Source organism: Thermobia domestica, chromosome 8 (assembly GCF_964235325.1).
Source record: "Thermobia domestica chromosome 8, izTheDome1.hap1.1, whole genome shotgun sequence".
NCBI lineage: Eukaryota > Metazoa > Arthropoda > Insecta > Zygentoma > Lepismatidae > Thermobia > Thermobia domestica.
In genome coordinates this window covers 218207780-218233545 of record NC_137461.1, presented here as the reverse complement: position 1 = coordinate 218233545, position 25766 = coordinate 218207780, and the positions used below count along the sequence as shown (strand labels likewise).

General features: G+C 35.5%; 1 protein-coding gene across 2 annotated transcripts in view; it reads left to right on the top strand.

The window, feature by feature from the left end:
- LOC145693438 (uncharacterized) overlaps positions 1–25766 on the top strand; it is a 683742-nt gene that overhangs the window by 71926 nt on the left and 586050 nt on the right. Inside the window, exon 1 of one of the 2 annotated variants that reach the window (XM_081769433.1) lies at positions 4864–5171. The exons of the other annotated variant lie outside the window; for it this stretch is intronic. The gene's annotated coding sequence lies outside the window, so the exon portion shown is untranslated. Of the gene's footprint in view, positions 1–4863; positions 5172–25766 lie in introns of those variants that run through there. 2 annotated transcript variants of the gene reach the window in all.

Genomic DNA, 25766 nt, shown 5'->3' with positions numbered 1-25766 from the left:
AGCGGGCCGAAGACTCGAGAAAACAACTAGTTTAAATAGTATCGGGTAATAAAATCATAATTAGCCAATTCTTGTGTATGTGCTATCACAATTCCTACGTGTAATCACGTTTTTCCATATGTTATACATGTCTTCTCGAGGCACGGGGGGAGGTAACTGGTAATTCTTCCCTTTCACATTCATTTAGCTCTCTCACGTTCACACTAACTCGACCTCACCCTCACCCTTAACTCTTACCTCACTCAACTATCTTACACTCACACGCCTCATCCTTTAAATAGGCTAATATTCACGCTCTCATTCTGATTCACTCTCACCACCATCATGTATCGAAATGAGGATAAGAGTGGCCCTCATCAACGCCAATTAAGTGAGCGTACCCAGTGACGTAACTAGGTAAGGGGGCAACGGGGGTTGTGCTTCAGGCGCCGGAATGGAAGGGCGCAAAATCAGGCAAATATTTGGGGGAGCGTTTAAGTTTAGTTGGTCAGGGGTGTTAAGGCGATTTGTTGCCCCGGGCGACAACTAGTGTATTTGCGTGGCTGAGTGTACCTATCTCTGGTAAGAACTACGTGCACAGGCGACAGTGACGTTATAATTGATTATTCGATTCAATTGTAAATACCAGAGATGGTGTAGATGAATGAAAACTTGACCCATGAACCACTGACCCACCACTCACCGTAACCTACTCTGATCCACCCTCACCATGACCCACTCTATCCTACCATCCATCAAAACCCACCGTCATCAACTCTGACCCATGATCTACGCCCTACTTTCTACTGACTAAAGAGTTTACACTTGTAATAAAACAAGGCTGTGAAATAATCACTAAGCGCAGCTTGAATTTCTTCGGTCAACAGCTTAAACACAGCTCCGCTGGATCTGACCTTTACGATATAAAATGGTAAAATGTTTGCTATGGACCATATTACGATGAATTTCAATTGAATTATAATAATTATTTTCTTGTTGAATTACATATATTTTTCAGTGGAAAATCGAATGAACTTTTAAAGTCTCAAATCAAGGTAAAGTAAACCATCGTAAGGGAAAGAAGTAAAAAGACAAAAATTCGATTGTGTGTCAAAAGCCAAGTAGTAGGTCCTATTGCTATTATTACAATTACAAATATCGATATCCAAAAGTGTGCGAAGTTTCTTTTTCCCTTAGGTACGTAAATAGAAAAAAATAAAATGGAAGAAAAATGGAGGTCTTGAAAGTAAAAAGTCGACAACTTCACCTGTGTTCAGACACTATCTACAATGCACTTGAACAGAGTGGGTCAGTGAGTAGTAGTGGGTCGGTGGGTCAGAGTGGATCACGGTGGGTGGTAAGTCACAGTGAGTCACGTCCTGTTGACCCAAGACCAACTGACCCACTCAAAAATGTTGACTCACTTGATCCACAGCCTACTGATCCATTCCATCTCTAATAGATACATGAAGATCCACAATAGCCGTTACAGTTCATTATCAATCTTCCTAATTCTGATATAATTCAAGTGACTTTTCACAAACATACATCTTAATTTATAAGTTTATTTATGTATCGAAGTCCTTGTTGCTAAGACAGTGTTAAATTTGATTCTCCTAAAACGTCTGATCTGTGACGCAGGATTTCTACAAAATACAATTTTATAGCAATAAAGTTACATGTTGAAAGAAGATGCGTGTCATCAAAGAAAATGTAGCCTTTACTTTAACTTAGATAGCAACACTTGACAATTTGCGTTCTTTAAGTTGGACTAGCAACCGTACACAGGTGATTAGGACAACGTTCGTTGGCTCGGGTTTACAGATGCGGATCTGTGTGAACTGGGAACGAAGACGAGAATCTACTATTACGGAGCCAAAGGGGTGCAATTGCTGACTAATGCACAGAACATCCATTTTCTTTCCTACTTAATAAGCGTAATAGTTTTTTTTTTCTTTAACTCAAATAAAGAAGAAAATTATTTAGTTTGAAGATTTTTTTTCACTTAGGGTAGTACTGAGGATTCAGTGTGTGAAGAATATTGCTCGTAAAGAACTAAGAAGCTAACTTACACGAGCACACCCGCATAACGAACGTACTCATAGAGAAGCAGTTGCCAAGAACTTCTGCCAGAACTGGGTAGAAATAATCAGGCGAATGAAAAAAAAGAAAGAAAAAATGAAAGAGAAAAAGAAATCAAAGCAAATAGAACGTATATATATATATGTGTGTGTGAGAGAGAGAGAGAGAGAAAAAAAAATGTTGGTAGGAGAGCTGAGGATAGGTGACGCGCCACCAGTGACACGTGTTGGGCTCAGAGAAATGTGGAGAAAAAATTAAGAAAAAACATTGTATATGGGTAGCTCGTATACATATATACGCAGACACGCCTAAGTACGTTTGTAAGAAATGTCCGCTGTATATAGAATAGTTTCAGCATTGATGCCTCATATACACATGTTTAATCTATTTCTATTAAATTCATGATAGCTACGGATAAATAGATGCTTTTTCAATTAGGTATAGATAACAAGATGTTAAAATTACCGAAAGAAATACTTCAAAGTAATGACCATAATTATCAATAAATTGAAACCGTTTCATGGTACGCCATTCGTAATGCAGGAATCATCAATACCAAAGTTAAAATCTTCCCAAGTGCGTTCATTCCAACATTATTTGTGAAGGGTTCCTTAGTGAGAGGGCATTGATTGATATATAATTGAGGCCTATTCCGGAAGAAGGGTACATAGACCGTTTCCGTGAATGGAGAAAATGAGCCTTAAAGATTTTATCAGAGCATATGTTATTGTTATATGCTCTGATAAAATATTTAAGGCTCATTTTCTCCATTCACGGAAACGGTCTATGCGCCCTTCTTCCGGAATAGGCCTCAATTATGTTGCATATGTGCAATTGGAGGAAACACTTCATCCTTGAAACTATATTATATACCGTATACTGGAAGTGATTAATTCCAGTACATACGGTCGTCTTTTGTCAAGACAAGTTGATTGATGTATATGCTACGTGTGTGCAATCGTTGGAAACACCTCACCCGAAGTGACTATTTTTGGTACCAATAGCTTTCTTTAATGAAAGCGATTCAATTGATACTTATGTTGCATGTGTGCAATCACTGGAAATACCTCCCCCTGGAAACTATATTAGTTATTTTGTACCGGAAGTTTTTGACTCGAAGTGACCAATCCGCATGCAGATCGTTTTTATGTTTATGTGAGTTGATTGATATATATGTTGCATGTGTTAAGTCGTTGAAAATACCGTACCCCGGAAACTATTTGGTACTGTTACCAAACAGTGACCAATTTCAGCACTATTTGCTTTCTTTTGTCAACACGAGAGACCTCGGCTGTAAAATGTGATAACCCACATATCACAAAAATTTTAGTTCTGTGAATGAACAAGGCGATAAGCCTCTTCTACGTCTGTTCAAGGTGAAACAGTTTTGATTTTCATATATGGATGGCAGGGAAGGGCAGGGTGACATGCTACTCTGGCGAATTTTACGCATGTATAAGGTGACAACCTGTAGTTCATCCACAGAACTAAAATTTTCCTGATATGTGGATTATCATCCTCTACACCCGAAGTCTAGTATATATATTGCACACCTTGAACCGCTGGAAGCACCCTACCCCTGGAAACTATATTATGTACCGTGTAACGGAAGTACTTCATCCCAAGTGACAGATTTTGTTTCCGACAGCTTCCCTAAACCAATTTAATTGATTGATATAAATATTACATGTGTACAATTGCTGTGAATAGGCCACCCATGGAAACTGTATTAGGAATTGTGTAACGGAAGTAGTTAGCAGGAGATGACCAATCCTTGTACAGGCACATTTCTTTCCTCGATACGAGTTGATTGATTTATATATTTCATGTATAAAATGCCGCAAGCCGGAAACTGTTTGCTACCGTGAACCGGAAGTGACCAATTTCAGTGCCATTTCTTTCGCGAACAAGAGTTGATTCATATGATTGCAATCTTGGTATCCTACTTGTAAAAATATAATGCGTTACAAGTGATTGTACTTTGCCGTAAAATGTAATGTGTCACTTGCCCCAGAAAAGTAAATGTTACCCAACTTCGAAAGTAACACGTTACTTTTAGGTCCGAAACTTTGAAAATAAAAACATCTTATTTCAGTTGTAGTACTACTCTCATCACTATTATTATTATTATTATTATTATTATTATTATTATTATTATTATTATTATTATTATCATTATTATTATTATTATTATTATTATTATTATTATTATTATTATTATTATTATTATTATTATTATTATTATTATTATTATTGCTCATTCTGATTTTCCCCAATCATTGTAAATGTTTAGAACTGTAGGTTGATAATTGTAGCATTGCAATATATTTCACACAAAATGTTTCGACCTTCACATGGATAAAGAGAGATATATCCATGCACGAGCAAGCGTTTGCCTTGGAATGCACGAATCATGCTTTGTTTTTTCCTCCAAATGGATGAACAGACATGGGTTTGTGCTTTTGATGCACGAACGGACTTGGTTTGACCTTCAAATGGACTGACAAACATTGTTTTGTCCTTGGAGTGGACGAACAGACGTAGTTTTGAACTTGAAGTGAACTGGGAGATGGGGTTATGACCTCCAAATGTACCGACAGACGTGATTTTGTCCTTGAAATAGACGAAGAGATATGAATCTCACCTTCATATGGACTAACAGAGATGGTTTTGACCTTCAAACGGACCAACAGATGTGCTTCGAATATACGAACAGCGGTGGTTCTTACTTCAAATGGACTGGCTGAGGCGGTTTTCTCCTTGAAATGCTCGAACAGGCGTAGCTTGACCGTCAAGTGGACTGACATACGTGACGTTTACCTTCGAGTGGGCCAACAGACATGTTTTTTCTTACCTTCAAATGGACAAATACAGTATATGTAGTTTTGTTCTTGGAATGGACAAACAGACGTGGTTTTCAGCTTCAGATGGAACAAGAGACATGGTTTTTATTTGGAGTTTTGACTTGAAGTAAACCTGGAGATATGATTTTAACCTTCAAACCTACCTACAAACGTGGCTTTGTCCTCGTAATGGACGAGAAAAACCTTATTTTCAGCTTCAAGTGAGGCGGCAGGTGTGGGTTTGACTTTCAAATGGACCAATCTTGGGTAAGTTACTTGTAAAAATGTAATGCGTTGAAGGTTACGTTTTTCCCTTAAAATGTAACGTGTTACTGACACGTTACTTGTTTTAGGAAAGTAACTGTTATCCTACTTCGAATGTAACGCGTTACTTTTAGATCCGAAACTTTGAGTGTTTAAAGAAATATATTTTTATTTCAATTTTCAGTACTACTACTACCATAACTATTATTATTATTATTATTATTATTATTATTATTATTATTATTATTATTATTATTATTATTATTATTATTATTATTATCATCATTATTATTACTCATTCTGATTTCCCCCATCATCGCAAATGTTTCGAACTGAAGGTTGATAATAGTAACATTGATATATACATACTCAAAATGTAATCCAAAAATGAAATGAAATGAAATCTTTAAGTTTTACGTCCCACGGTTATGCCAGTTAGGCTGAAGGAGACGGTGATGATGAGAGATGAGTGAAATGGTGGAATGAAGAAAGTGGGAGGAAACGGGAGAACCCCGAGAAAACCCACGAGCACAGGTAATCCAAAAATGTTTCGTAAACCAAGTACGGTACTTAAAAATTTGTAACGCGTTACCGTTACAGCTACTTTGGAAAAATGTAACGCGTTACTAGAAAAGTTTACTTAAAAAGTAACGAGTTACGAGTAACGCATTGCTTTAGTTATGTTACCTCCCAAGACTGAAATGAACCGAAAGGAGTGGTTTGGTATGAACAGACGTGGTTTTGACCTTTACATGGACTAAGAGACATGCTGGTTTCCTTTTAATGTACGAATAGACGTCATATTAACCTCCAAATGGACCAACAGACGTGGCTTTGTTCTTTGAATGCACGAACAGACGTGATTTGTCCTTCAAATGGACGGACAGATGTGTTTTTGTCCTTGAAGTGGACCAACAGGCATCGTTTTGACCTTGAAGTGACCTGGAAGATGTAGTTCAGACCTTCAAATGTACCTATAACCTCTTTTCGTTCTTGGAATAGACGCACAGAGGTGGCTTTTACCTTCAAATGGACCGACTTACGGGATTTTGTCCTCCAAATCGTAAAACAGACATAGTGTGAACTTTAAATGGACACATACGTTGTTTTTACCTTCAAGTTGGCCAACACACGTTGTTTTTACCTTCCAATAGACAGAGAAATGTAGTTTTGTTCTTTGATTTAACAGATATGGTTTTGAGCTTCAGGTGGACCGACAGACGTGGTTTTGTCCTAGGAGTGGACGAATATTCGTCGTTTTGACCTTGAAGTGAAAAGGCAAATGTAATTTTGAGGTTCAAATGTACCGGCAGACGTGGTTTTGTCCTTGGAGTAGACAAACAGACGTCGTTCTGACCTTCAAACGCACTGATAGACGTGATTTTGACCTCCAAATGTACCGACAGACATCGTTTCTCCTTGGAATGAACAAACACGCATGTTTGGACTTTCAAATGAACCGACAAACGTGGTTTTGTCCTCGGATTGAAGGAGAAGACTTAGTTTTCAACTTCAAGTGAGCAAGCAAATGCAGTTTTGACCCTCAAATTGTTCAATCTTGAGTTAGTTGCTATTAACAAATGTAACACGTTAAAAGTTACTTTACTTTCCCTTAAAATGTAACGCGTTACCTTCCACAGGAAAGTAAATGTTACCCTACTTGGAAAGTAACGCGTTACTTTTAGGTCCGAATCTTTAGGTAAAAAAATGTGTTCTTATTTCAATTTTCATCACTACTAATACCTCCATTACTATTCTTAGTTTATAATCATTATTATTATTATTATTATTATTATTATTATTATTATTATTATTATTATTATTGCTCATTCGGATTCTTCCAATCATTGTAAATATTTATAATTGTAAATTGATAATGGTAGCACTGCTATATCCTTTCCGGTGGACAGTTATTTTGTCGGAAATTTGATATTCTTCGCTGGCTTTAGAAACGCAATATTGGACTTCTGAATTCGTTTATGTACTTGTAGATGCACAAAACAAATTCTTCTTGACAACTACAGGAAATATTTTTTTCTGAAAAAGTATAAATACATTGTAGTTACTTAACTGAAATGTAACGCAAACAGTAACGGCAAAGTAGATACGTTATTTACATATTTGTAACGCATTACCGTTACGGTTACTTTGGAAAAATATAACGCGTTACTATGAAAAGTTACTTTATAAGTAACGAGTTACTTCCGTTATCTTATTTTCCAAGACTGTATAAATGTTGTATGCTTGGCATCGCTTGGAACACTCGACCCTCGGAAACTATAGTATGTACCATGTACCCGAAGTAGTTGGCCAGAATTTACAGATTTTGTTACTGACAGCTTCCCTAAGTCGAGATGAGTTGATTAATACAAGTGTTCTATGTTTACACTTGATGTAAACATCCCACGTCCCTGGAAACTATATTAGGTACCGTGTACCGGAAGTGCTTGACCGGAAGTGACCATTCCCTCTACAGTCTTTTTTCGTCAATAAGAGTTGGTTGATATATACGTTGCAGGCCTGGAATCCCTTGAAACGCCCCACCCGTACGAAATAAGTATTGAAACGGACAGTGATTGTAAATTTCCAGTTTTGGAAGAGTGTCACGTGTTGTGATGATACGTTATCTTCAGAGGCTGAAATATTGTTGAAAACCTCTTTTCGATACCTATTGCCGGTCTTGTTCTATAGCGATCTACGTGAAAAACGGAATTGACTGATTTCCATCACTTCTGATTTGGACAGGTGTTTTACAAAGAGATGGGCCCTATTCTTGGGACGCGGAATCGAATGCAAAAAGCGCTTCTCCATATTTTTTTTACAGCTTTTGTATTATGTAAATGTACATTGAAGCCGGAGGTACTAGAAAATGTTTACCACTTCCGGTTTCAGTAGATTGTTGTAGGCGGTATTGTGTGTTTTCTGGAGACACTGAATTGATTTCAAAAATCCGCTTCTCGTTATCTGTTACCTTTTATTTCTGAACAGAAAATGTTGATTTCTACCATTTCTCATACTAGGAGGAAACCCAAGTATTTTAATAAATTGTATACTAATATACTAAGGAAAAACTTAACACTCTTTATGTCAGTGTACAATCTTGCCTCCCCTTGGTAAACTCTAAAATGAAGCTACTGCTTGTTACTTATTCATAGATTGTCGCAAAGGTTGCTTTCTGAGACATGCAACTTGTCAAAAATTGTGTTTTCTAACAAGGAACGGACATGAACGGATGTCATCCGTACAACCGAATCAAATCTAGTCCATTCGATAAACATTTCACAGATATTTCAAGAACACAAAAAAATAGGTGCCATGGACAACGGAGTGTGTCCCTGGGCCTATTAACCCTATTAGTATAAAGAAAATCGTAGGCTCTTACATCAACACTTTTCATTTGAAAGTCACTGTTTTTAGTTCGTTCTCTTCGGCATGAAACAAGCTTTTCAGAGGTGCTATGTATCGTGGCTTTTATCGTACTTGAACAGGACAAATTTGGAGAATGTCGGGAAAATTTCTCCCAAAGATCCCTCCCATCAATTTTTGGCCCCTCTGGACTTGCCCCGGGTAAAAACATACGAGGAATCACCAGAAAAAGCTATAAAACTATCTTAGGAACTATAAACACAACTAAATTACAAAATGCTAATCACAAGGTGCTCAAACATTTTACACTACTGAAAAGCTACATCATCTGGTATATTCCCATTTGATCCGCAACAAGTTTAGGAACAAGAATTTCTTTTGTCGAATGAACATGATTCGCCAGTAGCTGGAAACAATTCCTCTTCTGCCATCAGACTCATCCTCAAACACGTCTCAATCGCCTTCAGAGTCCTCAGTTAAACAGTTCGTATCTTTTCCTGCTGTTGCTTCTTCCAAACCCACATCCCAAAGGCCAGGTGTTGCTCACGAAAGATTAACTGTCACGAATTGCAGTTTGTTTCAAACTCTCTCCTCAAACACAGTTGGAGGTATGGATGAAAACAACTGTGGATTTTGTGGGAAGAATTATTATGCACCATCACCAAGCAAAACGGTTCCTGTGTGTCCTATACTGTGTAAGACCTGGTTTCAAGAAAGATTTGTGGGAGGTGATAGGGAACTGTATTTTATCTGTGGACGATGTGTCTGAATTATGACTAGTGCTTCATGAAACTGGCAGATGTCATTAACGCAAATAAATAAATAAATAAATTCTTGCAATGCTAGTCTCAGTGCACACATATTATACATTTTACTAATTATCTAGTTGTTACTAGCAAAAAATTGTAATCCAATGTAGTTCTAATGGAACGAAATGTTATTACTGTGTTTAATAATTAAACGCTATAGTGATAGTTACACTACTGCGCATTTAGCTTACAATTTCAACAGTAATTAGTACAGAAATTACTATGTTAGAAATTTGTATGTATTTATCGTGTATTTGTATTTATATTCTGTACTTATCATGTTAGAATGTTAGTGTAGCAAGATAGTAAGCTAAAATATACCTATCATGTATATATCTTCCTTCAAAGTTCAGTGTTCGGAATCGCCATCCTACTGTCCGGATTCATTCTTCCAAATTTGCAAATCAAAGATTTTGTCAGCTATCAAAAAAAAAAAAAAAATTATTTCTTAACATGCCACTAAAAGAATACTATTTCAGTTGTACATGAACAGCAACATATAATTTGGGTATTTTCGTTTATACCAAACATCAGAACTGTCCGAAGTTACCCAAACTTACCCTATATGTATAGTTTACACATGTATCTTAGTAAATACATTTTTTCCAGCGCACGGACACTTAAATATTGAACGACCCACGTATATATATGTAATATGAATTGTTTTGCTCTTAAAACTGTTCAGATAATTATGCAATCTGACCATTCCTTCATTTACATTAACTGCAACTAACGACGTTATGCAATATGCGAAAAACAAGTAATGTTATATGAAGTATTATATGTACGGGTTGAATTTGTTGCTGATAGACTTTCTTTTATTACTCTTCAGGGACGGTGGTGTGATATTATTGTTTTAAATGTACACGCTCCAACTGAAGATAAGGATGACGATATAAAAGACAGTTTTTACGAAGAAGTGGAACGGATACTTGATCAACTCCGCGATACCATATGAAAATTCTGTTAGGGGATTTCAATGCGAAAGTAGGACGAAAGGATATTTTCAAACCGATTATAGGGAACGAAAGTCTGCATAAGGAAAGTAATGACAACGGTGTTAGACTCGTGACCTTTGCAACATCCAAAAACCTAATCGTGAAAAGTACAAAATTCCCACATCGCGACGTTCATAAATACACTTGGACATCACCAGACAAAAAAACACATAACCAAATTGATCACGTTTTAGTAGAGAGAAAAGAAGACAATCTAGCATAATTGATGTCCGGTCGTTTAGAGGAACTGATTATGACACTGATCATTACCTGGTAGCAGCGATAACACGAGAAAGATTATCGTGGAATAAAGGTAATATTTCATTGTCCGAAAACGGAGAGATTCAATTTAAAGAAATTAGAAGGGAGCCAGGTAAGAGAGGAATACAAGATTGAAGTTTCGAATAGATTCTTGGCTTTAGGAGATTCGCAGTGCATTAGTGTTGAGGATACTTGGATTGAAATTAGAGATGGCATTAAAATTTCAACAAAAGAGAAATTGAGACACGCGGAAATACGTAGGAACAAACCATGGTTCGACCAGGAATGCATTAAACTAGCAGAAAACAGGCAAAATTACGCTGGCTACAAAATCCGAATGAAATAACCACACAAAATTGAGCAGATACCAGGCGGGAAATTTGCAAAACTTTTAGAACAAAGAAACGGGATTTTTTGAAAGCTAAAATTAAGGAACTTGAAGATAATATTAAAAAATAAAACATCCAGGACATGTATAAGGGGATCAGCGAATTTAAGCAAGGTTGAATAATATCAACCTCGTGCTTATATATTAAAGAAATCTGACGGTACAGTTCTCACTGATAGCATCTTAAATAGATGGAAGTAGAAACCGCTATGAAGAAATATCTCCGGGTGTAGATGAAATTCCGGCTGAGTTAATTTTAGCTGGAGGAGAAAAATTGTGGAACAAGGTACACAAACTCATTCTCCTTATCTGGAACAAGGAAGAATTGCCAAAAGAGTGGAACGAATCAATCATTGTTACAATTCACAAGAAAGGCGACAAAACTGACTGTAATAATTATCGAGGCATTTCTCTTCTGTCAACATCCCATAAAATCCTTTCAAATATTCTATTAGCAAGATTGATCCCATACGAAGATGAAATTATTGGAGATTATCAGTGCGGATTTAGACGAAATCGATCAGCCATCGACCAAATATTTACCATTCGCCAAATACTCGAAAAAAAGTGGGAATACAATACCCCAGTACACAAACTATTTATTGATTTTAGAAAGGCGTACGATTCGGTTAGGAGAGAAACATTATACAACGTTCTTACAGAACTTGGAATATTGAGAAAGCTAATTAAAATGATTAAGATATGTTTAAATGAATCCCAAAGTAAAGTCCGGGTAGAAAAATTTTAGTCCACGAGCTTTCACGTCGAAAATGGCCTGAAACATGGAGATGTGCTGTCGCCATTATTATTTATTTAAAATAACTTTATTCTGAAATGCGCTATAAGGAAAATCAAAGATAGCAACCAGGGCCTAGAGTTGAATGGTATTCACCAGGTTATGGCATATGCTGATGATGTAAATTTAAAAGAAGATGATAGAAGAACAATAGAAAGAAATGCAGAGATCTTATTAAACGCTTGTAGGGACATGGTTTCGAAGTAAATGCAGAGAAAGCTAAATACATGGAAGTGCGTCGGGATCGTAATACAGCAAATTATGGATGCGTTAAAATATGAAATAATACTTTTGATAAAGTGGATACTTTCAAATATCTAGGGTCAATATTAACAGACGAAAATCATATTCACGAAGAAATTAAATGTCGACTAAAAGCAGGGAATTCGTGTTACTTTCCCGTTCAAAATCTCTTGTCGTCGCGAATTCTGTCGAGGAATTTGAAGCTTAAAATATACAAAACGATAATTATGCCTATTGTTCTGTATGATTGCGAAACATGGTCGCTTACTCTGAGAGAAGAACATAGACTGAAAGTGTTTGAGAACAAGATCCTGAGACGAATATTCGGACCCAAGAGGAACTTGAATGAGGAATTGCGGAAACTTCATAACGAGGAACTACATAACTTATACGGTTTACCCAACATTTTTAGGGTCGTCAAGTCTAGGAGGATTAGGTGGGCAGGTCATGTAGCTAGAATGGAAGAAAGTAGAAACGCTTTCAAAGTTTTGACTGGAAGACCAATCGGAAAACGACCATTAGGAAGACCTAGGCGCAGATGGGCGGACAATATTAATTGCAGAGATTTTAATACAAAGTAGAAACTGGATGCAATTGGCTAAGGATAGAAGTCAGTGCAGAGCTTTTGTGAACGCGGCATTGAACCTCCGAGTTCCATAGGCCATAGAGATAGTTAGTTAGTTTGTTAGTATTATATGCACACCCGCCTCTAGGTTTGTGTGTATAAATTTGCATCTGCTATCGCGTGTCAGTCTTTTGTCCTCTTGAGCTCCTTCGTGGCTAAGTGGTTAGCGTGCGCGCCTTTGGCGTGGGAGACCCGTGTTCGATTCCCGGCGGTAGCTCATGTGGTTCGGATTCCACGTTAATCAGTAGGTCCACGTCTCATATAGCCTCGCTGCTGAAAGGGACGCTAAACTAAAATCAACAACAACTCTTTTGTCCTCTTGCTCCCGTGGGAAAAGTCATGCGAGCAACCTAGCTAAGTGGTTTATCACTGAACAATCGTGCTCCTATACCAAGTAAATGTAAACTAATTTTCAATAGATTAAGCAATAGACACAATTTAGCTATACGAGGTAGTTAAAGTCCATTCAGAGTCTTTCAGTAAAGGTGATCTTTAGACTCACTTGTAACTGCCACATATATTTACATGCTCTGTCATATTTACATTATGAAGCGCTTTGTGAAGACAAATTCTTGATTTCGTAGCGAATAACGTGTCACTGTAAGCACAAAAAATATTTTAAATTTGTAGTCTTGGCTCGACATATCTCAGTATTTTTTTTTAAAACGCAAACTTGATTGTAGACATTCTTGTGTGTCTTCGTTCTTTGATTTTTCCCCTCATTTGCACTTCTGCTGTTTTTGTCTTATTACAAAATGGCAATTATCCAATTGGACCATAAAGGTTATTAGTCTAACTACGCTGCCGACGACTTTCTTTTTCCTTTATTTCTCAGCTAAAGTGTTTGATTTGGCGTGAACTTAATAGCCTTAACGGATCATTAACTAACACTGACTTCTTTTACATATTCCGTCCGAAAGAAAATGTTTTAAAGATTTGTGTAAATACAATAATCGAAAGAATAAAAGCAATATATATAATAACATTTCCATGCCCATACTTTATATATATATATATATATCCTATAATTGTTTGAGGAAAGAGCATAGAAATGTTTGTTCCACATTTCTCGATCATCAGCTTCCTCTTTCAACTCCCAACATTTTCATCCATTCTTTCAAATCACCGATCACTTGTGTTCTTCTTTCGATTCCTCGCTTTCCTCCCATTTTTCTTTCTTTGAAGATATTAAAAAATAATTTCTTCGCAAGATGTGTACAATCCAGTTGGCCTTTCTACGAGGAACGCTGGCTAAAAGCGTCTTCTTCTCTCCTGTTCATTTTAAAAGATTTTCATTTGTTACCCTTTCTGTCCATTTTATCTTGTGAGTGCTACTTTATAATTTTTTGCAGCTGTAATAATTGACTGTATACTTTACGGTTCATGCTCGAATGTTCGAATGTCTACGAAGAAATAGAACGAGTATTTCACAAACTTATGCAATACTATATGAAAATTATATGGGGAGATTTCAAAGTGAAGGTAGGACGAGAAGATATTTTGAAATCGAATATAGGGAATGCAAATCTACATAAGGAAAGTAATGACAACGACGTTAGACTCGTGAATTAAACTTAATTATAAAGAGTACAGAATTCCCACATCACGATGTTCATAAATGTACTTAGACATCACAAGATGGAAACCACATAATCAAATTGATCACGTTTTAATAGATAGAAGAAAACAACATAGTTTGGTTGTTTGGTTGTTGAGAGGAACTGACTGTGACACCTACTGATGACTCCTGATAACAACGGTAATAAGAGAGATGATCGTTGAATAAAGGAAATATTTAATTTCTGAAAACGAAGAGACTTAATTTAAAGAAATTAGAGGAGAGTCAGGTGAGAGGTTAACACCAGACTGAAGTGGCGAATAGATTTCCGGACTAGAAGGTTCGGAATGTAACAGTATTCAGGATACTTAGGTTGAAACTAGGAGCAGCATTAAAATTTCAGCAAAGAAAAATTGGGGCACGCAGAAATACGTAGGAACAAACCATGATTCGACCTTAAATGCACTAAACTAGAAGAGAACAGGAAAGGGGCAAAATTGCGTTGGCTGTAAAATCTGAACAATATAACCACTCAAAATTTCGTTGACATCAGCCTGGAAATTTCCAAAACTTATATAAATGAAACGTAATTTTTTGCAAGCTAAAATTAATGAACTTGAAGATAATAGAAAATAAAAGAAAGATTCAAGACATATATAAGGGATCAATAAACTTAAGAAAGGCTATCAACCTCGCGCTTATACAGGGTGGTTCATTTAAAATTTGCAACCACCTGTATCTCGTAATAAGGGGGTTTGTTTGAAAAATCCTGAAACACGCAACTTTAGTTTTAAGGGAACGAATAATTGTGGGAAATTCAGTCACATTGTCCCACTTCCTGCGATCTAATGGCGAAACCTTCATTTTACGTAAATGGCAATATGGGTCAAATAGCATATCGTTTCAAAGCATATTTGATACTAGTTGTGAAATTATGATTGTTTTAAAATTTCGCATGTACGTTAGGAGAAATCCCGTTCACAAACATTATCCACTAGACACAGGAATTTTAAACAAGATTATTTTTAGCGTTAATAACTTTGTAAATACTCTCAATAACTAATTGTGCTGAGAAATCAATATCAACGAGCTGCACTGTCAAACACATTAGACGTGTCGCCCCATTTCCGGCGGTCTAATGGCGAAACCTTTATTGTTAAATGGCAACATCTGTAATATAACATATCGTTTAAAAGTCCCTTGTGGGAGAAATCACGCTCGAAACATTTACAAATGACAGTAACACTGAATTGTAAAATGTTATTTGTTTCCTATTAACCGTGCAGTAATCCCTTACCTACTAGAATAGTAGAAACTCCCACAAGCTGTGTTGTGATTAACATAACGCGTGTCGCCTTAGTCGGTATGGTCAAGTGCAAAACATTAATTTGTTCTCAATTAAAACATGGAGCACGCAATGCACCATTCGAAAACTCTTTTGAGGCAATGTACAAAATAACATTTTGTGTGGAAATGCAATGAATACATTGTGTAACAGATTTGAATGTATACTGTCTAATTTAAAGATCATTAGCGAAACGTTAAATGAAAGTGCACATTGCACGGAAGGGAAACTGTCCACATTTCGGGAATGGAACAGAGAGCAGGATGAGTATCCTAGCCAGTTAGTCATCTTTGCCTTTGACATGATGACTTGAAATGCATTGTTGTCGAGAGTCCATCAAATAATAAAGGTACCATTATTATCAAATCTTGCTGTTAACAGGGTGAGACATGAGTGATACTGAGTCATCGCATTGTTTGTCCTGCTTTCTGCCACATAACTTGAACGGGCCCACCTATCTTACAGAATTATGTGGACCCTATGATCACTGAAATAGTTGAAAATAATCGGAACTTATTCGGAAGACATTAAGTTTTTTCAACAAGATGGTGCGCCACCACATTATGATGCAGATTAGATAGTTTTTAGACCAGAGGTTTCGTGATCGTCGGATAGGTAGGGGAGATCCTATTGAGTGGGCTGCAAAGTTTCCTGATCTTTCACCGTTGGATTTTTTTTTTCTGTGGGGCACTTAAAATCTAAACTCTACGCCATAGAGTCACATTCTTTACACGAGCTGCAGAGAATAGTAGCAGAATGTCTAAAAATAAAATTAGGGATTCTGCAGAATGTACGCAGTTATTTCGAGCAACGCCTTTACTGCTGTATGGAAGTTCAGGGCGGGCATTTCGATCATTTAATAAAATAAGATTTATGTTCCAAGTATGCGTTGTACTGAGTATTTCGAACTGTAAGTATTTACCGCCACACTATTGTCTTTATTAGAAACGAACGGAAATGTAATACACAATAGATCAACACGTGATTTCTGTCTCCATTTTTGAATAGTTTGGTCATTCTTTTCCCGACGTTTTTTTATCACACTTACAAAATGGGAACGGACTACTGAACGTTCTTCACCATTAATGTTAGCAACCAGACCAGAGAATGTGGTTTAAGTCAAGTCAAATTTGCACAAGTTCTTACTACATCAGAGGCAAATTTCAGCTTCGTATGTGCAACGGTTTCAATCACAATATTTCGTATTTACTACTATAATTGCAAATTAATTGGAATTTTGTCAGCATAATCAAAAGCTCTTTCAAGTACTCTGTCAATTGATCAATGTTAATCATTACACAAATTAAAAGTTTTATTAGTAATTCCAAGAGTGTGGTGTAGTACGGTCATATTGTTCAAAATGATGTAGCACGTTGTTATCTTATACTGCTTGGTAGTGGTGGGAGGAACTCCGAACCTTAATTTCGAAACGTGATAACACTACCAATTTATGACTTCATTGGCATTGCAGTTCAAAGCATAGGGATACGGCAAATAGTCATTAAATGTGCAAACAAATAGCACTGTTGTAAATAGACTCAAAACAGCTTTCCAATGATGCATTACATGCTCCATGTTTTAATTGAGAGCAAATGAATGTTTTGCCCTAGACCATACCGACTAAGGCGACATGTGTTATATTCATCACAACACAACTTGTGAATTTTTCTTCTACTCCAGTGGGCAATAGAAATTACTGAACGGTTAATAGGGAACAAAAGTCATTTTACAATTCAGTGTTAGTGTCATTTGTAAACGTTTCGAACGTGATTTCTCCCACAGCACTGCGTACACTTTTCAAATAATAACCTTTTAGTAAAAAAACAAAAAAGTTTGGGTAACGGGGCTTTTACACTATATTTTATTTTACAGATGTTGTCATTTAACAATAAAGGTTTCGCCACTAAACCACCGGAAGTGGAGGGACACGTCTAATGTTTTTGACAGTGCAGCTCATTAACATTGATTTCTCAGCACAATTAATTATTAAGGGTATTCATAAAGTTTATTAACGCTAAACATAATCCTGTTTGAAAATTCCTGTGTCTAATAGATAACATTTGTGAATGCGATTTCCCCTAACATATTGGATAAAATTTCAAAACAATCACATCTTCATAACTGGTATCAAATATTCTTTCAAACGATATGCTATTTGACTTATGTTGTCATTTATGAAACATGAAGGTTTCGCCACTAGACCGCAGGGAGTGATACAGTGTGACTGAATTTGCCACAATTATCTGTCCCCCTAACAACTAAAGTTGACGTGTCTCAGGATTTTTGAAATAAACTCTCTTATTACGAGATACGGGAGGTGGCAAGTTTCTAATAAATCACCCTGTATATTAAAAAAAACGAAGAACAGTTCTCACTGATACAGATTGATATTAAATAGATTGAAATATTTCTTTGACTACTTGTTTAACATGCAACCAAAAACTAATGGAGAAAGTAAAATGCACACAGCAGAGTCGTATATTCTCGAGCCTAACCGAACAGAAGTAGATATCACTAGAGATGCAAGGGCTCGAAAAAAAAACGGCTTTTTTGAAAAAAAAACTCGGTTTTTTCTGCTTTGTTTTTTTGCTTGGGAAATTTTGGGCTTTTTTCAAAATTCTGCTTTAAATCGATAAAGCAGACTTTGTTTCGCTTCTCTATAACACAGAAAGTCATTTAATTAGTGGTTGATGCCGATAATAATATAAAACCTCGAAAGTAAACCATGAATTTCGAAAAGATATTTTAAACAATTTTACTTCAATATTTTTACATTATGAATTCCAAAGTATTAACCAATGTATATAATAAACACATTTTAACCTCCTATATACAAAAGTAAGCAGAGTTGGCAAGAACCATGGCTGTTTCTGAAAATGCCAAAAACCCGTTTTGGGGGGGCAGTTTAAACCAGGCTTTTTTTGGGGTTTAAACCAGGTTTTTTGATTTAGATATTTTGCTTTATGTATTTGTATTACATATTCACAGAAATAAGTTTGTTTCGCCTTGGTGTTATTATTCAACAACGGGGTTATGCTGGAAGAGGTCCAATAAGCTTAAAGAAGTCCGGTCAGTAAATTTCTTAAATTGAGAAACTCCCGCCCTAGCCATCGGGAAAATCCCGTCATTATTTTAAATGTAAAACAATAACGGGAAAATCCTGTAAAATTTAATTTGCATGTAAAATTTAAAGGTCAACGTATTATAATCAGTACACTAAAACTGAGTGACACACAATCATAGTCAACGTTTTGCGAATAAAATCAGAAAAATAAACACACTGCTGAACAAGACTGCACTTATTTAATATAAAAACACATTTACACGTGACGTTTCGATCTTCTATCCAAAGATTTTAATCAGACGTGAGTGTACGTCTGATGAGGATCTTGGATAGAAGATTGAAACGTCACGTGTAAATGTGTTTTTATATTAAATAAGTGCAGTCTTGTTCAGCAGTGTGTTTATTTTTCTAAAACTGAGGTATTAAATTACAAATTTAGTATGTAGGTATCATTGAAAGTCCAATCCAAGCTAATGTTGGAAGCTAAGTAGGCAATCGATAAATTTTACCAATTTTAATCAATATATTTAAGCAACCTTCGCTTCTTTATAAAACAACAGGCATGCAGAAATATATAATTTGGTTTCGTTTTGTATGTTTAGGCTTAACATCCTTACGTAATACCGAGGTTATCAAGGAGAAGACTTTCGCTTAAAGTGGCATCCGAAAGAGTACTTGGTTTACACATGAAAGAAGGGTTGTGGTTCGACCGACAATTGAACATGGGACACCTTGATTAAAAGGTGAAAAGGAAATAAGACTAATGCAGATGGTTTGACATGTGAAACGTCACTATGAAGTTCACACGATTCGCATTTTTGTTCTTTTAATTTTTTAAGTTTAAACCAGTTATTTAAAAAAAAAACAGCTGGTGTAAACGAGCCAACCCTAAGAGTAAAAACTTCTTTCAAAAAATACACAAATAACTAGCAAAATTGTATGTAGTATTTTTACTTCAAAATATTCCATACCCTCTTTTTGAAACAAAATAAAATTAAAATAAAACATAAGAGAAATATACAATTAAAGGCTGCACATGGTTCTGTATATTCTTGAAATTCTACAGCAAAGTTTTTTATAACCACCATCAAGGGTGCCCATCAGGGGGGTTAAGGGGGCGCTTGCCCCCCCTAGAGGAAAATGTACTTCAGAATATTGAAAATCCAATAGGATTTTTACATTAGTTACAGCAAAATTTGAAACTATTTTTGAAACGTCGCTTATACTTCCCCTCCTTGGAAACCACAACATGGGCGCCCTTGACCACCATCACGGTTTACCCAGTCCTCAAGTTTTCTGAATTTTTAACAAGAGGGATTCAACATATCATTACGGAACAAAAAAAAAAAAGACTACGGAATATATTTAAGTTAAGCTAAATACAACTGCACAACAAACGTGACTGAGTGGTTGGCCTTTGCGCTTCTATCGGGAAGTCCGGGATTCAACCCAGCATTCGACCATTCTGACAAAGCCTTCCTTCATTCCATCTGAGAATGTAGAAATAGTGCGTGTACTGGCCGACTAGGAGTGTAGGAGTTGGCCGACTTCCTTTCTTATTGTTTTTAAATCGTTATTATTACTAGTTATCAGCAGTGACGGTTTTGCGAAGGTTAGAGGATCGGTCTTTCGGACTGAAGCCTGTTCTCCAAAGTTGTGGAATGTCTAAAACGAACGAAATATCTATTAGTTATGCCTTTACTCATAAACTTTAAGCTCCCGTCAAATAAAACTTACGAATGTTTAGAAAAACTAAACATTAGTAGTAAGAAAACCCCTCCCAAAACACTTTTTTAAATTCGCCACTGATTCTCAGTATAAAATGATCTTCAAGGTTGTATCCGGAAGATTATTGCTAAACATATAAACGAAACGAAATATTAGTTATGCCTGTATTCATAAACTTCAAGCACCTCCCAAATAAAATTAGGACTTTTTAGAAAACGAAACAATCAGAGAAACCCCTCCCAAAGTACTTTTCTAAATCCGCTATTGATTATTTGTATAAATTGGTATTGAAGGTTGTATCCGGAAAATTAATGCTAAATCATTGCACAACTACAGTATAACAGAAATGTTCAAATACGGTTTGACGGACATATTGAAAAACGTATGCTTTGACGGATATATAGAAAAACGTAAGTTTAACTTTCGTGCTAGAAGCTGGAGTACTAAGCTCTTAGAAATGAAACACGGATGACAAACTAAAATGATCTAGAGAAGGACAAAAATGTCGATAACTCAAAAGTTAAAATAAAGTTAAATAACCTGTAAAATTGCCCTCAAATACTACATTCTTCATGTTAGCTTTAATTCGTAAAATATGTGCTCCATCCATCTTGATGGTGAATTACAGAGCTAAATATGGCATTCAGGTCGTGGAAATCTTATCTAACTATAGAATATTCTATAAGAAAGCTATTTGGATAGAAAAATCATGAAAATGAAAAAAGCCAAAATTTCCAAAATTCTCGGTTTTTTCCCAAAAAAGCCGGCTTTTTATGTGAAAAAAACCATCGATTCAAAAAAGCCGGCTTTTTTGCATCTCTAGATATCACTATAAAGATTTAAAAAAAAAAATCAAATAGCTAGGTGCAGACGAAATTCCAGCTGACTTAATTTTCGCTGAAGGAGAAAAGTTGTGGAAGAAGATACACCAGAGTGCAAAATTTCAAAGTCAGACGCACTCGCCAATCCGAAAGTGGTGCTCGCCAGTATCTCACGTACAAATTATGAGAGGTCCCTCCCCTGCAGTCTTTGGTTTGACAAAGGAGATTACATCATGACGTAAAATTTCAAAACCAGATAATTAGATTCAGGATAATCAATTTTGAATTTGACAATTCATGTACATGTTAAAAATAAATCTTACCTTAAGACTTCACGTTTATGTAACGCTCTCTCTCTTGCACTGAGGTACAAATTGTCGATTACAGTTTTCGGATCAAAGTCCTTAAGTGAAGGGCCATTGCTGGAAATTGTCAGCAAATCATCCAGTATGTCAGTCTTCTGTGAATTCCTGTAGGCACTCTTAACTCAACGACTGCTGAAGCCCTTTTCACATAAAGCAGTACTCACAGATAAAACTGCACTAAATGTGGCAATTGGAAGCAAATTTGGGAATCTCGTAATGAAGTTTACGATTGAGAGTGGGAAAGGAGGGGGCGAATTACAGTGTTTTGAAGACTTCACACTCCGTGTTTTCTCTCACTCAGTGACAATTATTTTCGTGCGAAACAGAAATTGCGCAGCCCTGTGAGTTTAGGCAGAAATCATTCCTACTGAACACTGGTCGCAAGCTCTAAATCTCTAGTCGCCAACGGCGACCTTTCAACCTGAAACTTTGCACCCTAAGATACACAAACTCATTCTCCTTATCCGGAAAAAGGAGTAATTACCACAAGAATGGGAAAAATCAATCATTGTTCCAATTCACAAGAAAAGCGAGAAAACTGATTGTAAAATACTCTTAAATATTCTATTAGCAAGATTGACCCGTAATTAGATGTAATTATTGAAGATTATCAGTTTGGATTTGGGCGAAATCGATCAACTATCGACCAAATTCTTACAATTTGACAAATACTCCCAAATAAATGGAAATATAATACCTGGTACATCAATTATTTATTGACTTTAGAAAGGTCTACGATTCTATTAGGACGGGAAAATTCACAACATTCTTACAGCATTTGGAATACGAAAAAACTAGTGTGATTAATTAAGATGTGTTTAAATGAATCCCAAAGTATGGTCCGAGTAGGAAAATTATTGTTCACTTCTAGAATGGCCTGAAACTAGACGATGTGTTGTCGCCATTATTATTCAACTTTGTTCTGGAGTACTCTACAAGAAAAATCAAAGACAGCAACCAGGGCTTAGAAATGAATGGTATTTACCATGTTATGGTGTATGCTGATGATGGGAAAGGTAAGAGAAGAATAGAAAGAAATACGCATGTCTTATTAAACGCCTGCAGTGATATGGCTTTAGAGGTAAATGGAGAGAAAACTAAATACATGGAAGTTCGCCAGGGTCGTAATACTGCAAATTATGGATGTGTCAAAATATCAAAGAATACTTTCGACAAATTGGATTCTTTCAAATCTCTACAATCAATATTAATTGTCCAAAACTATATTTAAGAAGAAATTAAATGTCTACTAAAAGAGGAAATTCGTGTTATTGTTCAGTTCAAGAATATTTGTCGTCGCGAATTCTGTCGGGAAATTTGAAACTTAAGTTACATCCTGAGACGAATATTCGGATCCAAGAGTGACGGAAATGCGGAATGCAGGGAAGTTCATATGAAGGAAAGGTATAATTTATACGGTTTATCAAACATTGTTACGGTCATGAAGTTTAGGAGGTTCAAGCGGGCAGGTCATGTAGCCAGAATGAAAGAAAGTATGAACCCTTTCAAAGTTTTGACTGGAAATCCGATTGAGAAACGATGACTAGGAAGACTTAGGCGCAGATTGGAGGACAATGTTAAGATAGATCTCGTAGAAATAGGAATACAAAGTAGAAACTGGATCCACTTGGCTAAGGACAGAAGTTAGTGGACAGCTTTTGTGAACATGGCATTGAACCTCTGGGTTCCATAGGCCATAAAGTTACTTAATTAGTTTGAAAATTAAAAATAGAGAGAAATGTTTTAGAACGGTAGAAAATATAGAAAAATATAGAAAAAATATATATAGACAGTAAAAGGGTGCTAGGAAAGACTGTTATCACATAATTAAAAGAATAAGTTATATTTTGAAGGATGAGAAAGATGTTGTCATAAAGAAAGCAAAGAAACATATAACATAAACTTGTAAAGAAGAGTAATTTCTGAACACCATCATCAAGTGATCTATCATTGATGTCAAAATGTTTACTTTTATTACATTGTATTTATACGGAAATGATGAGAGGGTGATGATACCAGCAAACAGAACATTAACGCAAAGTTAAAACAGTTGTATTGAGAATGAAGTAACGTATTTCATCTAAGCTATGAAAAATCATTATAATCGCCGACATATAGATATAACGAACTTCAGACAATGTGAGACATTAATTATTCAATTATTATTACAAGAGTGATTACCAGAAAGTAACCAGAATACATCGATTATTCTGGAAGGTCTATAGTAAGTTAAGGATGTTTTAAACATTCATTATGTTTCTCACACTTTTGTAACATACAATCACCTCTGTCAATTTCAAATTGCAACATTCTTGCATAAAATATTTTTCAAACTTCCTCAACTTTTTCATGCTCAATGTAGTTTGCCACTATTTCCTCTGGCACTTAGAATAGTCATTCCTCATTTATTTTAAAGTTTTAATTCTATTAATTTGAATAGTTTATGATGTTTACCTACGTTTAAATTTGTTTCAAGTCAATTTTGTACCAACATTTTAGTAACTTACACTAAAATATGTAACGGACCAAATTTTAGCCTCGCTCCGTTACAGACATTTTAGCGCTTCAATAAATAGTGTCATTTCATCTCCCGTAATAGTTATTTACATAAGAAGAAAAATTTAACTTGGAGAATTATTGTTTATTTCCAAAGATGTTTTATGTGCAGAAAGGCCATAAATCTATTTCATTCTAGAAGAGATTTCGTTTATTTTAACATTTAAAATTAGACTTATTATTTAATCTATTTCCTTAAAATTATGAATATCTATATAAATCTGATTATTGTAATATTCTACAATATAATTATGTCCTTTTTCGACTGTTGTAAATATATTTATGATGTTAGGTTTATAACCCAACATATTAGAAGAGAAGAAAAGAATATGTATGCTGTTGTAGATTGAAAGTGTATGATCTATGACTTCTAAATATATAACGACGAACTGAAGATAGTGAAAACGTTGTTAAATTTATGTAGTTCACTGATTGATAAATCTTGAGAAAATTTATATATTCCTGTTAATGGTTATTATTGATCAGTGTCTTGTGTATTTATTGTGATATGAATGAGATGGAAGCTATGTCTGAATAAATAAGTTTCGGGTCACCTCAACTACTTCATCTCACCTTACGATGTGCTAAGTGATCATCTAACACGTACTTATATATATGCATGCGTTTGTTTGTAAATTAAACAACAAATTCAATGAAGTTAATAGATGCATATAATATGATCTATTTGTGATGACGTCAAAAGTGTATTTTATTTTGTTGGTTGAGGCTTGAAGTAGTTTACCGTATATTTGTATATTGTCTGATATGTATGAGATGGCTGATATGAATATAGAGTCGACGAGTGATTGTATATATGGATTCCACCTATAAAGATTATTTTGAGTTCGAGCCAAATGTATGCCGAACTGAATCAGATGGAAGTTGGTGTTAGAATCCCGAATAATAGTAATCACAATGTTGACCTAATCTTAATGATCGCCACTACATATATATATATATATATATATATATATATATATATATATATATATATATATATATATACAGATAATTTTTAAAGATGAATGTACGCGTCTTTGCAAGTATACTCCTATATAGTTTACGTCATTGACAATCTATTCCTTAAGAAAAACGCTCTTTATGTTAAACCGCCATAATTGCCTTCAGGGGTTCCAATCCAGAGCGAACCAGGTAACACGATATCCGAAATCAACTTCTATATTTTTTTATAAGTTATAAATACAAATCGCAGAGTAAAGCAACGTTTATTTATAAAATAATAAATGTGTGATAGTTTCGCCAACTAACTGAACATATTGGCTTCATCAGACACTGTAGAGACAAGAGATAGTTGCATCTAAATATAACAGAATGCTTTTTCATGCTTTCAGCAGCTTATAACTCAGAAAGGAAGCATTTGTGCACCCAAGTTGGTCTATACTTTTCGTCTTATCTTGATGTTAGGAATTATCTCCCAAACGTTGTCGGTATTGTTTTGAAACATATATATATATATATATATATATATATATATATATATATATATATATATATATATATATATATATATATATAGGGTCTATATATTGGTTATATTATTAGCTTATTGGTTATATTAATTTCACCCCATGGAAGTTGCATGACTTAGCCTATTTTATCAATTACAGCCTGACGCAAATTAACTTGGACGCGGAAGTCGGGTTGCAGTTTGCAA